The sequence below is a fragment of the Macaca thibetana genome, chromosome 1 (assembly GCF_024542745.1).
Source record: "Macaca thibetana thibetana isolate TM-01 chromosome 1, ASM2454274v1, whole genome shotgun sequence".
In the NCBI taxonomy this organism is placed as follows: domain Eukaryota; kingdom Metazoa; phylum Chordata; class Mammalia; order Primates; family Cercopithecidae; genus Macaca; species Macaca thibetana.
In genome coordinates this window covers 90,205,555-90,223,232 of record NC_065578.1, presented here as the reverse complement: position 1 = coordinate 90,223,232, position 17,678 = coordinate 90,205,555, and the positions used below count along the sequence as shown (strand labels likewise).

The following is a 17,678-nucleotide window of genomic DNA, read 5'->3' as shown; positions in this document are numbered from 1 at the left end:
AGAATTGGCTGGATGCGGTGGCTCATGCCTGTAATCTCAGCCCTTTGGGTGGTCGAGGTGGGCAGATCACCTGAGGTCAGGAGTTCAAGACCAGCCTGGCCAACATGGTGAAACCCTGTCTCTACTAAAATACAAAAGTTAGCCGGGCGTGTTGGTATGCACCTGTAATCTGAGCAAATCGCTTGAACCTGGGAGGCAGAGGTTGCAGTGAGCTGAGGTGGCGCTCCTGCACTCCAGCCTGTGCAACAGTGGGAGACACTGTCTTTAAAAAAAAAAAAAAAAAAAAAAAAAAAAAAAAAAAAAGAGAAAATGGAAGAAATTATGTGAATTTCCACAGTGAAAGGGCTCATGAATGCTCAACATGGTGACTGAAAAAAAGAACATCAAGATATATCATGGTGAAATTTCAGACACCAGAAATAAAGGGAAGATCAAGAAAGCTTTCGGGAATGGAGCACAAAGGAGGGATTAGAAATAGGTAGCATTGGAGAGTAATCAGTAATGGAATAATACCTTCAAAATCCTGAAGGGAAGTTATTTCCAAACTCTTCATTCTATACCAATCTATCAAGTGTGGTAGGAGGCTAAAAATATGAAACGTATGAGGTTGTTAGAATCTTTACTTCAAAAGTGCCATATCAGGAAGTTACTAAAAGGCACAGGCTCCATCAAAGTGATGGGATAACTAAAAAGAGGGGGATCCGGGAAATAGGATGCAGTACAGGAGAAGAGTAAAGAGAATTTCTAGGATGATTATGAAGGGAGATTCAAGGATAGTGCAGTACAGGAGGTCTGAAGAGTGACCAGTTCGGCTTGGGACAGGAGGATGAAGGGATCTAGATGGTGTGTCTTTAGAGGAAAAAAAAAAAAAAAAAAAAAGGGACTTTTCTGATTTAATTTATAAGGGATATTTGTTGGTAGTTTTCTTATGATAACTTTATCTGATTTTGGTATGAGGGCAATATTGGCCTCATAGGAATGAGTTAGGAAGTGTTCCCTCCTATTTTTTGAAAGAGTTTGAGAAGGAATAGTGTTAATTCTTGAAATGTTCCCCAGATTCCAGGGAAGCAGTCTGGTCATGGATTGTTTGTTTGTTTTTATGAGACAGAGTCTTGCTCTGTTGCCCAGGCTGTAGTGCAATGCACAATCTTGGCTCACTGCAACCTCGAACTCCGGGGCTCAAATGATCTCTCCTCCTGCCTTAGCCTCTCAGGTAGCTAGGACTACAGGTGCTCTCCACCGTGGTTGGCTAGGTCCTGGACTTTTCTTTGTGGGAAGTTCTTTCTACTTGATTTAGGTCTATTCAGATTTCCTGTGTCATCTTCAGTCAGTTTCAACAGTTTGGGTTTTTCTAGGAATTTGTCCATTTCATCTGCACTATGTAATTTGTTGGCATACAGTTGCATAATGTTCTTCTATAATCCTTTTTATTAATATAAGGTTGGTAGTAATGACTCCTTTTCCATTCCTCACTGTAGTGATTTGAATCTTTTCTTAGTTTAGCTGAAGGATTGTCAATTTTGTTCTTTTCAAAGAACTAACTTTTGGGTTCATTGATTTTTTTTTTTTTCCCCTCTACTTTTTTTCTGTTCTCTATTTCTGCTGTGTTCTTTATTTTTTTTTTTTTTCTTTTGCCTGCTTTGGGTTTAGTTTGTCTTTTCCTAATTTCTTAAGATAGAAAGTTAGGTTGTGGATTTAAGACCTTCTTTTTTAATGTAGGCATATATAGCTGTAAATTTCCCTATAATAAGCATTGCATTTACTTCATCCCATAAGTTCTAGTATGTTGTGTTTTTGTTTTTATTTATCTCAACATATTTTCTGATTTCCAGTGCAATTTCTTCTTTGGCTTACTGGTTACTTAGATGTTTGTTGCTTAATTTCCACATATTAATTTACCAAATTTCCTTCTGGTATTGATTTCTAGTTTCATTCCATTGTGGTCAGAGAACATACTCTCTGTGATTTTTATTCCTTTAAAATTTATTGACACTTATCTGATGGCCTAACACATAGTACATACTAAAGAACATTCCTTATTCTGCTGTCGTTAGGTGGAGCGTTTTGTAGAGTTTATAGTGTTCAAGTCTTCTGTTTCCTTGATCTTCTGTCTATACTATCCATTATTGAATGTGAAGTACTAAGGTTTCTAACTATTATTTTTGAATTCTGCCTTTCAATTTTGTCAGTTTCTACTTCATATATTTTGGGGTTCTCTTATTAGCTGTGCACATGATTATAAGTGGCATGTAATTTTGATGGATTGACCTTTTTGTTATTACAAAACATTCTCTGTTTCTAGTAACAATTTTTTGTCTTAATGTCTATTGTTTCTGCTGCGAGAATAGCTGCATCAGCTCTCTTTTGGTTGCTTTCTGCATGCTATAACATTTTTGATCTTTTACTTTCAGTTTATTTGTATCTGTTTAATCTCAAGTGTGTCTCTTATAGCCAGTATATAATTGGATTATGTTTTTTACCCATTCTGCCAGTATGTGCTTTTTGATTGGAGTGCCTGATTAATTTGCATTTAACATAATTACCAATAAAGTGGAATTTACATCTGCTGTTTTGCTCTTTGTTTTCTATATATCTCATTGTTTTTTGGGGTGGTTATTCCTCTAGTCCTCTAGTACTGCCTTTTGTGTTAAATAGATATTTTCAAGTGTATTACTTGAATCACTTGTTTTGTACTGTATATTTTTAATTCATTTTTGTAGTGGTTGCTCTGGGAATTATAATTAACAACTTAATTTTATTCTAGTTGAAATTAATAGTGTTAATCTTAATAATATACAAAAAGTTTGCTCCTATATAGCTCTGTTCCCTCTCCTTCCTTCGTGCTATTATTGCCATACATACATCCTTTTATACCTTTTAAAGCGGGAGAAGAAAAAGTCACAGAGAGAAAACAATTATACTGTCTTTTATATTTACCTATGTAGTTACCTTCACCATACTCCTTATTTCTTCAGATGGATTCAGCCTGCTATCTAGTGCTCTTTCATTTCAACCTGAGGGATACTCTTCAGTATTTGTTTAAATCTGTAAATGTCTTAATTTCTCCTTCTGTTATGAAAAATAGTTGTAGAATTCATGGTTGAGAGTCTTTTTCTTTCAGTACTTTGACACCATTGCCATCTGGCCTCCATGGTTTCTCATTAAAAATTAGTTGTTAATGTTACTAAAGATGTTTGTCTGTGACAAGTTGTTTCTTTCTTGCTTCTTTTAGGATTCTCTCTTCCTTTTTCAGCAGTTTTAGGATGATGTGTCTAAGGTGTAGATCTCTTTGGGTTTATCCTCTGTGTAATTCCTTGTGCTTTTTTGGATGTTTAGGTTAATGTTTTTCATCAAACTGGGGGAATTTTTAGTCACGTTTCTTCAAATGCTCTTTCTGCCTCATTCTTATCTCCCCTCTCTTCTGAAACTCCTATTATGTATACGATGGTATGTTTAATGTTGTCTCACAGGTATTGTAGGCCCTATGCATTTTTAAAATTGTTTTCTTTCTGCTCCTCACACTGGATAATCTCAGTTGATCTGTTTTCAGGTTTGCTGACTTTTCTAGTGAATTGTTCATTTTAGTTATTGTGCTTTTCAATTCCACAATTTTTTTTTGTTATAATTTTTTATCTTTTATTGATATTCTCATAGTTTCAGTTCTTTAGACATGGGTTTCTTTTAGTTCTTTGAATATGCTTAAAGTAGCTGATTTTAAAACATTGTCTGGTTTAGTCAGTGCTATGTCTGGGTTTCCTCAGGGACAGTTTTGTGGACTGCTTCTCTCTCCATGTGTATGAACCGCACTTCCTTCTTCTTTTTTTTTATATCTTGTAATTTTTTGTTGAATACTGCACATTTAAAATAATGTCACAACTCTGATAATCAGATTCTCCTCTCCTCTCTGCGCCAGTGTTGTTATTTTAGTGATTTTTTTCGAAACTAATTCTATAAATTAATCTGTATTCTTTGTCACACGTAGGCACTGAAGTCTCTGCTCATTTGGCTTAGTGGTCAGCTAATGATTGGACAGAGATTTCCTTAAATGCCTGGGAGCTATACATCTTTTTGTTGAAGTTATGTGTGTGTTGGGACACTCCTTCAACACTTAACCAGGCAGTTTACAACTCTGCCTTACTCTTTAGTTCCTGCTTGTGCAGAGCCTCAAGTTTAGCTAGAGGTGAGCACTTAGGTCTTTACTGGGCATGTGTACAGCCCTTTCTGTACATGTGGCTTTCTATAGTCTCAGGAATATGATGGAGCTTTATAAAGCCCCCAGCTTTTCTTTTTAAAGATTTTAGTCTACTGTTTGCCTCAGTGGTTCTTCTCTCCCTCAGCCAGCTGCGATATGAAACAGTTACCTCTTTTTGACAAATGTCCTTTGGTTGTCCTAGGGTATTAGGGGAAGCTTTTTATACTAGATAAGTGCTGAGTCAGGTCAAATTAAACTAGCTTTGGGAGTAGAGCTTTCCAGGAGACCACCAGACATGTTAAATAATGAGTGCAGTGGCGTGGTCATAGCTCACTGCAGCCTCAAAGTCGTGGACTCAACTGATCCTCTGGCTTCGGCCTTGTGAGTAGCAGGGACTACAGATGCATGCCAACATGCCTGACTAATTTTTAAACATTATTTAGAGGTGGAGTACTACCATGTTGCCCAGACTGGTTTCAAGCACTTGGGCTCAAGCAGTTCTCCCCACCTCAGCCTCTCAAGTAGTTGGGATTATAGGCATAAGCCACTGGGCCTGATCCCCCAGGCTGCTAATTTTCAAAGCCACTACCCAGCTATGGGGGAGGATGGGAATAGGGGAAGATGAAATGCCTTAAAGTGTACTGGTCTTCCCAAATAAGATTCAGCCATTTATCACTCTTCCTAGATTGCTCCAAGCCTTTGGCTAATTTCCAGAGTTCACAGAATGTTGATTTTCACAGTTTTTGCCAGTGATCTTGCTGGTTTTATGGAGGAGATGATTTTCGAAGGTCTTTGTTCTGAAATTTTTGCTTATATTCTACTGTTGAATTTTGGGAGTTTTAAAATATTTTAGATATGAGTCTTTTGTTAAGTATATAGTTGGCAAATATTTTCTGTTATTCTAGAGAATATGTAGGGTTATCTCATAGTGATTTTTATTTTACGTTTCCCTGATTCCCAGTGTGACTGAGTACCTTTTACTATGTTTATTGCCAAGTTTTATAAATGTTTTGTGTGTCTTTGGAAAGAATGTGTATGCTGCAATTTTTTGGGTGCAGTATTCTTGTCTGTGTCTTAGTTTGGGCTACTGTAACACGTACTATAGACTGGGTGGCTTACAAACAACAGAAATTTGTTTCTCACAGTTCTGGAGATTGGAAGTCTGAGATCAGAGTGCCAACATGGTCAGGTTCTGATGAGGGCTCTGAGCCTCTGATGTCATATTTTTGATTTAGTGTTGTTACTACTTTCCTTCCCCTCCCCCTTTTAAAACTCTAGTTGTTGGTTTTCTCTGCCGGCCACAAACCCAATTTTTGTTTTCTGAAAATAACTTTTTTTCACCTCATTTTTGAAGGATAGTATCATTGGATATAGAAGATGTTGTTTCAGTGTCTCCATTTTTTCTGATAGATCAACCATTAATAGTATTGTTGTTTTTGATATGTTAACCAGTCATTTTTCTTTGGCTGCTGTCAATGTTTTCTCTTAGGCTTTCAGCAGCTTGACTATGATATGTATGCATATGTGGCTCTGTATATTCTGCTTGGGTTTGTTGAGATTCTTGGATTTGTTAAGTCAGTATTTTCTACTGAATTTGAAATGTTTTTGCCGTTGTTTCTTCAACAAAAATTTTTTTATGCTCGTTTCATTCCTTTCTTTTTGGGACTTGATTTACATATGTTGGACTGCCTGATAGTGTCCTACTGGTCTCTTAGGATCTGTTTATTTTTCTTTAGTCATTTTACTTTCTGTTCTTTGGATTAGACGGTTTTGTTTCCCTGTCTTCAGACTCACCCATTCTTTCTTCTGCTATCTCTAATCTTCTGTTGAGTCATCTGATGAATTTTTTATTCTGGTTATTGTATTTTTCAGTTTTTTCTTTTTTTAAGTTTCTGTCAATTGTTTGAACATATTTTCTTTTAATTTTTGTAACATACTTAGAATAACTGCTTTGAATTAATTCAGGTAGATGCAGAATCAGTATCTGTTGATTTACTTTTCTTTTTTCCTGAGTCTGGGTCACATTTTCCTCTTTCTTTGCCTATCATGTTATTTTTTGCCTGCACGTTATGGATATGTTTTAGATTCAGTTAATGTTCTTAGAATTGCTGGTCTTTTTTTTTAAGGTAGGTAGTTAACTTACCTCGGCCCATACTGCAAACTTGGTCTCCCCTGATGTATGCAGCTGTGGCCATCTCTGCTCTCTTCTAGCTTTCCATTGCTGCTTTTTTGGCCTGGCTTCTTGGGGGTCTCCCAGTGAGTAAGTTGGTTGTTACCCAAAAATTTGTGGAGATTATAGTCTGATTTTGCGCTGTGGTTTTCTTGCTTCTTGGAATTTTACTAATTTCCAGCTGTTCTGCGGAGCTTCTAACCTTCACTAACACTTCAACCTTGTAGAGCTGCAGCTTCCTGCCACCTACACTGCATAGTTGGGGAATGCACTCTGTTGAAAGGCAACAAACTCAGTAATAACAGTGCTATTTTCAAGTGTAGCATCATTCTTTCTAGTTTCTGCCTACTTTTTCCTCAGTCCCTTCAGGTCTTCTCTGTGCCTACTGGTTTATCAGTCATCCAATGATTTGGGCAAAGTTTATACCTAGAATTTTTGTTTCACCCCTCTGGTTCTCTGACTGCCGTGTTTTTCCCATTTAAATTTCCGCTGTTTTCTCAGGCCTAAACACCGAGCCCTAGGGTGATACTATCTTTCTCCAGAGATAATTTTTGTGTTCTTGTGGGGTCTCTAGCATTCTGTGATTACTTTAATTAAATTGTAGTGATTGAAGGATGGATGGGTGCATAAGGTATCTATAGGATGATGTCTCTATTTTTGGCTTGGATTTCTTCCATAGTAGTTTCATTCCTAAACATGTTCTCTCCATGAAGTGTGGCAAAGATAGCCACTGGCTGCTCTAACTTACATCAATTCTCGTAGCTGTTTCTGCTGAGGATTCAAGCGACACTTTCCCAATAGTTTTTGCAAATGTACTAAGAAGCATTCTGTATCTCCCATTTCTGGATATAGTCCCATCCATGAACAAATTACTGTGCTAGGAGAACAGGGTAATCTGATCAGCCTGAGAGTCACTTGTTTATCCTTCCATTCAGGTGCCTAGGATTGGGGCCACTGTAATAGTTGAGTAAGAATGTGTCCCTATAGGGAAATTAAGGTTACTATTAAGTAAAAATAGAGGTAATGTTAGAGATAGAAGATTGCTCTATAACAGTTTTTATAGATTTTGGAGTGTCCTGAAAAATTTCACTGTATTGCTGGATCCAGTAAAGTTGTGTAGGAACAATATTTCACAAAAAATTATAATTGAGTGGTGACATTACTTACAATAATGATTTTGGTCAGTTTATATATCTCTGAGTTTGAAAAATTTTGTGACAGAATGTCTTGTAGAGTTACTGCTAATAAAAGAATGAAATAGATTTGGTCCTTTATTCCCCCCTTGTCTTCAAAAGTTAAGAGACCTAAATCAAATGTTAATATAAAGTAACTCCTAGGGCTAAGAAAAATTTCTTACAGTATTGTTAAGATAGAGTTGCCCTGTCAGTTAACTATTATTGTGTAACAAATTACTTTGAAACTTGGTGTGGTTTAAATCAATAAACATATATTGTTAGAAAAAGTCTGTGCGTCAGCTAGGCAGCGTTTCTGGTCTTGACTGGGCTCATTTATGAATCTGCATTTACCAGCAGGTCAGGAAGGTGGCTCTGCTTCTCTTGGCTGGATTCTCTCATATATTTGAGCATTGACTGGCCATAAGGTTGATCTAGGATGGCCTATATTGAGTTGGCTGTAGTTTGGTCTAGGGTATGCTGTGACATCTGGGTTACCCCCCCATCCTGAAGCAGATGAGAGTTAGCTTGTTATCATGGTGGTGGCAAGGTTTTGAAACAGAGAGCAGAAGTATACAATATCTCTTGAGGCCTAAGCTCAAAACTGGCAAACTGTGACATCTGCTGGATTCCACTGGTGTTTCTTATAAGGTCAATCCCAGATTTAAGAGGTCAAGGAGAGGACACTACTTCTTTTTTCTTTTTATTTTTTAAGAGACAGGGTCTTGCTCTGTTGCCCAGGCTGGAATGCAGTGGCACAGTCGTAGCTCACTGTAACCTCGAACTCCTGGGCTCACGCAATCCTCCTGCCTTGGCCTCTTGAGTAGCTAGGACCATAGACGTGCACTACCACACCTGGCTAATTTTTGTATTTTTTGTAGAGGCAGGGTCTCCTTGTGTTGCTCAGGCTGGTCTTGAACTTCTGGCTTCAAGTGATCCTCCTGCCTTGGCCTCCCAAAGTGCTGGGATTATAGGCATGAGCCACTGCAACTGGCAGACCACCTCTTAAAGAGAGAAACTACAAAACTTCCTTGCCAAATACATGGATAACGAGGTGAAACAGAATTGGGCTATTTTCACAATTGGGCTTTTTGTTTCAGTTGGTAAAATTAGATTAATTTTCAGTGTTTAGTTCTGAACTCACTATATTTCAGTAAGAATTGTTTGCATATAGAAATTGGGGCAGGTACAAATTTTGTATATCAATCTGTCCAGTAGTCCAGATTACTCTTTGCTGTATTTGTTTCATAAGTCAGGTCTGATGAGATTTTGGAAGCATTGTTTATACACTGAATTACCAATTGTAAGTAGATGTTGGTAAATTAGCAGTTGTTCAAAGGTGATTCATTTATATCTTTTTTTGGGGTCATAAATGACTTATTTTGGTGTTCATTTATTATTCTAACTTTGAGATTTACTTTTTTTCTATTCCTTGTATGCTGCGAATTTTTAACAGATTTGTTGAAGTACAATTGACATATTAAAAAATCACATTTAAAGTAAACAATTTGAACAGATTTGACGTCTGTATACACCTATGAAATCATTCAAGATAAGGAACATACCCTTTAGTTTTCAAAAAGTATGCTTATGCCTGTTGGTACTCCTCCTGTTTGCCCAGACAGTGACTTATCTGCTTTAGGTAATTTATAAGGTAATTTGCATATTCTGGAATTTTACATAAATCAACACATGCAGTATGTACTCTTTTTGTTTGGAGTTTTTTTTTGTTTGTTTGTTTTTTACTCAACGTATTTTTTTTGAGGTTCATTCATGTTGCATGTATCATTAGTTCAGTCCTACATATTCTGTTGCAGGTATATAATGTAAGGATTCACATGTTGATGGACATTTTTCACCCAGTGTTTGAATATTACAAATAAGGATGGTATAGACATTTGTATACAAATCGTTTGATATGGTTTGACTCTGTGTCCCTACCAAATCTCATGTTGAATTGTAATTCCCAGTGTTGGAGAAGGGACCTGGAGATAGGTGATTGGATCATGGGGACAGATTTCCCCCTTGCTGTTCTTGTGGTAGTGAGTGAGTCCTCACGAGATGTGGTTGTTTAAAAGTGTTTAACACTTCCCCCCTTCACTCTTATTCTCTTGCTCCACCATGGTAAGATAGATGTGCTTGCTTCCCCTTCATCTTCTGCCATGATGGCAAGTTTCTTGAGGCCTCTCCCAGCTATGCTTCCTATACAGCCTGTGGAACTGAGAGTCAGTTAAACCTCTTTTCTTCATAAATTACCCAGTCTCAGGTAGTTCTTTATAGCAGTGTGAGAATGGACTAATACATCGTTGTGTGGACATATACTTTCATTTATTTGGACAAATACTTAGGAGTTTCCACTCCGTGACTGGATCCTGTAGTAGATATATGTTTGATGTTTTAAGAAATGGTGAAACTTTTACAAAGTGATTGTACCTTTTTATCTTCTCATATGAATATATGAAAGTTTTAGTTCCTCTACTTGTTCACCAACACTTGGTTTGGTTGGTCTTACTAATTTTAGCCATTCTTACAACTGTGTAGTGATACCTCTTTGTGCCTTTAATTTGCATTTCACCAGTAACAAATGATACTGAGCATCTTTTGATATGCTTGTCATTCATATATTGTTGCCGAAGTGCTGCTTCAAATCTTCTGCCTATTTTGTAATTGGATTGTTCTATTATTGAAGGTGTTAAAAGCAGGTTTATTGAGATATAATTGACATGTAATAAAGTACACATATATAAAGTATACAGTGAGAAAAGTTTTGACACATATATATACTTAGGAGGCCACAAACAAGATGATGAATATATTCATCACCCCCAAAAGTTCTCCTGGTGCCACTTTGTAATTCTTCCTTTTCTGCCACGTTCCTTTTTGGGAGTCTGTCTCTTTAACAGCATATAGCTTAGGATTACTTTCTTTTCCCACTGAGGCAAGACTCCTTTTTATCTGGTGTTACGTGAATTAGGAGATTTTCCACTCTTAAGAGAACAGGTACTATTGTGCTGTGTGAGACTAGGGCAATTCCCTTTCATCCTTTTGGGTGACTCTTCCTTGCTTGGATAGTTTCCACACAGAGTTGCTCTAATCATTATGTAGCTAGATACTTGGGAGTGTTCTTTGTTTGTGGAGTTATCTTCTCTTCAGTACTCTGCCCTGTGATCTTTAGCTGTTGACTTTTTTAGGCTTTTAGCTCAGTCTCTTCAACTCAAGGATTACCACCAGATTCTGCATAGATACTCTTTCCTTGGGCAGGGATCTGTACTTTCTCCAGGCAGTTGTTTGCTCACCTTATTTCCCTTTCAGGGTTCACCCTTAGGGGTTGCCTAATGTCTAATATCTGAAAACTATTGTTTCGTATGTTTTCAGGGAGGAGGGCAAACCCAATTCCTGTTACTCCACCTTGGCTCTTACGTGTACTTTCTACTCTTCATATTTATATTTTATTTTGGTAAAAAACACATAACAGTAAATTTACCATCTTAACTGTTTTTAAGTGTACAGTCTAGTAGTGTTAAGTGTATTCACATTGTGTAACAGGTCTCTAGAAATTTTTCACTTTGGAAAAGAGAAACTCTGTATCTGTTAAACACTAATTTCACTATAAAAGTTATAGACTTTTATAACCACTCCACTTTCTGTGATTTTGACTATGTTAGGTACCTCATGGATGGAATCATAAAGTATTTGTCTTTTTGTGATTGGCATATTTCAGTTATAATGCCCTTGAGGAGATTGAGGTTCATCCATGCTATAGCATGTGATACAATTTCCTTGTTTTAAGGCTACATGATATTCCATTGTATGTATACACATTCCGTTGATCTGTTTATACATTGGTGGACAGTGGGTTTCTTCTTTCTCTTGGATCTTGTGAATAATGCTGTTTTGAACGTGGGCATGTAAATATCTTTTTGAGATTCTGCTTTGAATTCTTCGTGTATATGCCCAGAAGTGGGATTGCTGGATCATATGGTAATTTAACTTCAAATGTTTTGAGGAACTGTCATGTTTTTCATAATGGCTGCACCATTTTATATTTCCCCCAACAGTGGACCAAGGGTTCCAATTTCTCCACATTCTCACCAACACTTGTTATTTCCTGGGTTTTTAAAAATAACAGCCTCTAGTGGGTGTAAGGTGATAACTTGTAGTTTTGATTTGCATTTTCTGATGACTGGTGATGTTGAGTATCTTTTCTTTCTTACTATATTTTTTTTGAAACAGGGTCTTGCTATATTGCCCAGGCTGGAGTGCAGTGGCACAATTATGGCTCACTCCAGCTTTGACTTTCCAGGCTCAAGTGATTCTCCCACTGCAACCTCTCAAGTGGCTGGTACTACAAATGTGTGCTACCACACCTGTTTATTTTTTACTTATTTTTAATTTTTAGTAGAGACAAGGTCTTGCTATGTTGCCCAGGCTGGTCTCAAACTCCTGAGCTCAAGCGATCCTCCCACCTCAGCCTCTCAGAGTGCTGGGATTACAGTCATGAGCCACCACACTGGGCTGAGCATCTTTTCATATGCTTGTTTTATATGCCGTCTTTGGAGGATTGTCCATTCAAAAACTTGGCCCATTTTAAAATTCAGTCAATTTTTTGTTGTCAGGTTCGTTATGTTACATATTTTGGATATTAACCTCTTACCAGATACATGATTTGCAAATATTTTCTCCCACTCTGTAGGTTGTCTTTTCACTCCGTTGATTACTGCTTTTGATGTACAGAAGTTTTTAACTTTTAATGTAATTCCATTTTTTGTTCCCTGTGCTTTTGGTGTCATGTTCAAGAATTCATAGCTAAATCCAATGTCACGAAGCTTTCTCCTATATTTTCTTTTAGTAGTTTTATAGTTTTTGTATGTGGTGTAAAGGGTCCAACTTCATTCTTTTTCAGGTGGATATTGGATTTTCCCAGTACCATTTGTTGAAAAGACTGTCGTTGCCTCACTGTATAGTCTTGGCCCCCTTGTCAAACACCGTTTGACTAGAAATGCATGGGTTTATTTCTGGGCCGTCTGTTTTGTTTCATTGGTTTATATGTCTTTTTATGCTGGCACCACTGCTGTCTTGATTACTATTTGTATTTAGTATGTTTTGAAATCAGGACTTGTTAGGCCTCCAACTTTGTTGTTCTTTTTCAAGTTTTTAGTATGTATTTAGTATGTTTTGAAATTAGGACTTGTAAGGACTCCAACTTTGTTGTTCTTTTTCAAGTTTGTTTTGGCTCTATGGGGTCCTTTGAGATTCCATATTAACTTAAGGATAGGTTTTCCCGTTTCTGCAAAAAATGCCATTGGGACTTTGACAGGGATTGCATTGAATCTGTAGATTGCTGTGGGTAGTATGACATTTTAACAATAAATCTTCCAATCTATGGATACAGTGTGTTTCCATTTATTTGTATATTTTATGGTTTCTTTCAGCAGTGTGTTATAGCTTGCAGTGTACAAGTCTGTTGGATCCTTGGTTAATTCCTAAATATTGTATTCTTTTTGATACTATTGTACATGGAATTGTGTTAATTTCTTTTTCAAATTGCTTATTGAAATACAACTGATGTTTGTGTGTTTGTGTGCTTTTATTTTTTGTATCCTGCAACGTTGCCAAAATAATTACTTCTAACATTTTTTTTTTCTTGAAAATTTAAGAGTTTTATGCATGTAAGGTCACATCTGAGAACCAGGGTAATTTTATTTCTTCCTTTCCAGGTTGAATGCAGTTTATTCCTTTTTCTTGTCTAATTGCTCTGGCTAGGACTTCCACTGCTGTGTTAAATAGAAATGGTGACAGTAGGCATCCTTGCTTTGTTCTCAATGTTAAAGGAAATGCTTTTAGTCTTTCACTGTCGAGTGTGATGTTAGCTGTGGGCTTTTTGTGTATGGCTTTTATTATGTTAAAGTTTCCTTCTATTTCTATTTTGTTTTCATGTGTTGAACTGTCCTTGCATTCCAGGTGTAAAGCCCACTTGGTCATGATGTGTAATCCTTTTAATGTGCTGCTGAATTTGTTTTGCTCCTATTTTGTTGTAGATTTTTGCATCAGTATTAATCACAGATATATGTCTATACTTTTGTTCTTGCTTGTTGTGTCTTTCTCTGGTTTTGGTGTCAGGGTAGTGTTGACCTTATGGAATGAATTTGAAGTATTCTCTTCTTTTGAATTCTTTATGAGTCTGAGGAAGCTTGGTGTTAATTCTTGTTTAAATGTCTGGTAGAATTCTCTAGCGGAGCCATCTGGTCCTGGGCTTCTCTTAGTTGGGAAGTTTTTGATAACTGCATCCAATCTCTGTTTACTAGTTATAGGCCATTCAGAGTTTTTATTTTTCATGTCCTCATTTTGCTAGGTGTACATTTTTAGGAATATACCAGTTTATTCTAGGTTATTCAATTGTTGATGTATATTGTTCATAATAATTCTGTTATAATCCTTCTGGCATCAGTTGTAATGTCCCCTCTTTCATTTCTGATTTTCATTTTTCAAGTCTTTTTCTTAGTCTAGCTAAGGAGTTTATTGATTTTGTTGATCTTTTTTTTAAAAACAAAAAATAAAAACCAAAAACGAACTCTAGGTTTCACTGAGTTTTTTTCTTTCCTTGTCTTCTTCTGTATTTAGTTGATCTCAGCCCTAATATGTATTATTTTTCTCCCTTCTGCTATTGTTTAGTTTAGTTTGTTCCTCTTTTTTCTAATTTCTTGAGATACAAAGTTAGGTTGTTGATTTGTGATTTTTTTTTTTTTTTTTAAAACATGTAAGCTTTTGCTGCCATAAACCTCCCTGTTAGTACTGCTGTAGCTACATCTCATAAATTAGTGGTTTGTTGTTTTTGTCTCCGGATATTTAAAAAATTTCTTTGTAATTTCTTTGCCCCATTGGTTGGTTAAGAGTGAGTTTTTAAATTCCACATGTGTGGATTTTCTTGTTTTTCTTCTGTTATTGGCTTTTAGTTTCATTTCACTGTGATTAGAGAAGATAGTTGGTATGATTTCAGTCTTCTTAAATTTATTCAGACTTGTTTTGTGACCTACGTTTTATATAATTTTAATATGTATCTGAACTTTCAGAGTTAATTGTAAAGACTTTTCTGAATTGTCAGTGTTTGGTTTTCTAAAATATGTTCACACCTCTTCAGCATATTTACAATATTTTTGAAAATTAATAGACATTCTTTTTTAGAAGTTTTTAGGTTTACAAAATATTTGAGCAGGATAGTATAGTGTTCCCATGTTCTAACCACCCCTCCAACTGTCATTTTTCCCTGTTATTAACATCTTACGTTAGTACAGTACACTTGTTACAGTTAATGAACCAATATTGACACATTATTATTAACTAAAGACCATAGTTTATTCAGATTTTCTTAGTTTTTACCCAGTGTTCTTTTTCTGTTCCAAGATATATTACATTTAGTTGTCGTTTCTTCCTAAGCTTCTGAAGACTTTGTTTTTGATGACCTTATGAGGTTTTTTTTTTTTTCTTAGCAGTTTTGAAGAATATTGGTCAGATATACTGTATGATCTTCTATTGGAATTTGTCTGATATTTTTCTCATGATCAGACTGCGGTTATGGGTTTTTGGGAGGATGTGTTATACTTGACATTTTAGTATTCAGGTGTTCTCTTAGAATACTGCTTGAAGCAAAACCATCTGTGCCAACTGCTTTTAAGTTTTATCCTCTTTTTTTGTACTCCCCCCCCCCCACTTATATAAGTAATATTCCAATTGTATTTCTTAGGTATAGATTTTAAAATACGTTCTATCATACTTCTTTGTAAAATCTTTTTTTAAAAAAATACGTGTCTTCGCTATTATCAAAAAGATAACACATGTTGGCAAGGATGTGGAGAAAGGGAGCCCTTATGTACCTTGCTAGGAATGCACAATAAACAGCCATTATGGAAAACAATATGGCAGTTTCTAGAAAACTAAAAATAGAATTACCATATGATATAGCAGTCCCGCTTCTGGTTATATATCTAAAGGAATTGAACTCAGTATGCTGAAGCGGTATCTGCATGTCCATGTTCACTACAGCATTATTCACAATAGCTAAAATATGGAAGCACCCTTGGTGTCCATCATTGCATGAAAGGATAAATGTGGTATACATGCACAATGGAATACTTTTCAGTCTTAAGATAGAAAAAATTCTGTTATTTGCAAGAACATGGATGAACCTGGAGGACATTATGCTAAGTGAAATAAACCAGGCACAGAAAGACAAACACCACGTAATCTAAATTGCGTGTAGAATCTAAAAAAGTTGAACTCTTAGAAGTAGAGAGTGAAATGGTGTTTACCTGAGGCTGGATTGGGAGTGCATGGGGCAAGAGGAGATGTTTATCAAATGGTACAAAGTTTTAGTCAGGAGGAATAAGCTTTAGTGATCTGTTGCACAGAATTATGAAATATAGTAATAATGCATGTATATTTTAAAATTGATGAAAGAGTAGATTTTAAGTGTTTTACCACAAAAAAATAAGTATGTGAAGTGATGGATTTGTTAATTAGCGTGAATTAATCATTCTACTATGTAAGCATATGTCAAAACATCACATTTTACTCCATAAATAGATAATATATACAACTATTATTTGTCAATTAAAAATTAATAAAATAAAAACAAAGTGTCTCAAATATGCTGGTTTAGGTTTGTGGGGAACAAATGCAGTTAAAAGGTTTTTTTTTTTCAGATTTTGGAGAGTACGAGCAAAGCAAGGTAAAATTAAACAACTTAAGTCGAAGTTTGTTTGTGTGTGATGTTTGTATATGCCTTTATTTTTTACTGTGGTAAAATATGCATAACAACATTTACCATTTTCAAGTGTACAGTTCAGTGGCATTTAAGTATGTTTATATTGTTTGTGCAACCATATATAGTTTTTAAAATATGCATTGGTCTGCTAGGACTGTCATAAAATACTACAGACTGGGTGGCTTACACAACAGAAATTTATTTTCTCACAGTTTTAGAGACTGAAAATTCAAGATTAGGGTGTTGGCAGGTTTTGTTTCTCCTGAGGCATCTCTGTCTTGCAGATGGCCTGCCCTCTGTGTGTACATACCTGTGTCTCTTAGAATGATACCAGTTGGGCCGGGTGCAGTGACACACGCTTGTAATCCCAGAACTTTGGGAGGCCAAAGCGGGTGAATCACTTGAGGTCAGGAGTTCGAGACCAGCCTGGCCAATATGGTGAAACCCTGTCTCTACTAAAAAAAAAAAAAAAAAAAAAAAAAATTACAAAAATTAGCCGGGCATAGTGGCGTGTGCCTGTAGTCCCAGCTACTTGGGAGGCTGAGGCGTGAGAATCGCTTGAACCCAGGAGGCAGAGTTTGCAGTGAGCCTTCATCTTAAAAAAAAAAAAAAAAGAATGACACCAGTCATATTGGGTAAAATCCTCATAAGTTACCTTATTTAACTGGATTCCTGAAAGGCCCTTGCTCTAATGTCATATTTGGGATGAGGGTTCAATATAAGAAATTTGGGGGGAGACACAGTTCAGTTCATAACATCTTTTATATAGAGGTGCTTCCAGTTTATCGCTATCTTCAATGTATTAATTTCCTGTGGTTGCTCTAACAAATTAGCACAAACTGGTTGGTTTAAAACAATAGAAATTAATTCTCTCACAGTTCTGGAGGCCAGAAGTTCTAAATCAGTATTATTGGGCCAAAATCAAGGTGATGGCAGAGCTTTGTTCCTTCTAGAGGGAGGCTGTAGAAGAGAATCCATTACTTGCTTCTCCCTGATACTAGTGGGTGCTGGCATTCCTGACTGTGGCCCATGTCCCTCCAGTCTTCAAAGGCAGCATTTTCATTTCTCTCTGCCATGTCATCGTCTTCTTTTTTGGAGACAGAGTCTTGCTGTGTTGCCCAGGCTGAATTGCAGTGACATGATCTGGGCTCATTGCAACCTCTGCCTCCTTCATTCAAGCAAGATTCTCCTGCCTCAACCTTCTGAGTAGCTGGGACTACAGGTGTATGCCACCATGCCCAACTGATTTTTGTATTTTTAGTAGAGATGGGGTTTCACCATGTTGGCCAGGCTGGTCTCGAACTCCTGACCTCAGGTCATCTGCCCACCTTGGCCTCCCAAAGTGCTGGGATTACAGGTGTGAGCCACTGTGCCTGGCCTCTC

The 17,678-nt window shown here is 36.6% G+C and overlaps 1 protein-coding gene across 18 annotated transcripts in view; it reads left to right on the top strand.

Moving 5' to 3' along the window:
* Nucleotides 1-17,678, top strand: part of ZNF644 (zinc finger protein 644) — a 101,277-nt gene that overhangs the window by 14,784 nt on the left and 68,815 nt on the right. For 2 of the 18 annotated variants that reach the window (XM_050806299.1, XM_050806192.1), the window contains exon 1: nucleotides 5-16,259. The exons of the other annotated variants lie outside the window; for them this stretch is intronic. The gene's annotated coding sequence lies outside the window, so the exon portion shown is untranslated. Of the gene's footprint in view, nucleotides 1-4; nucleotides 16,260-17,678 lie in introns of those variants that run through there. 18 annotated transcript variants of the gene reach the window in all.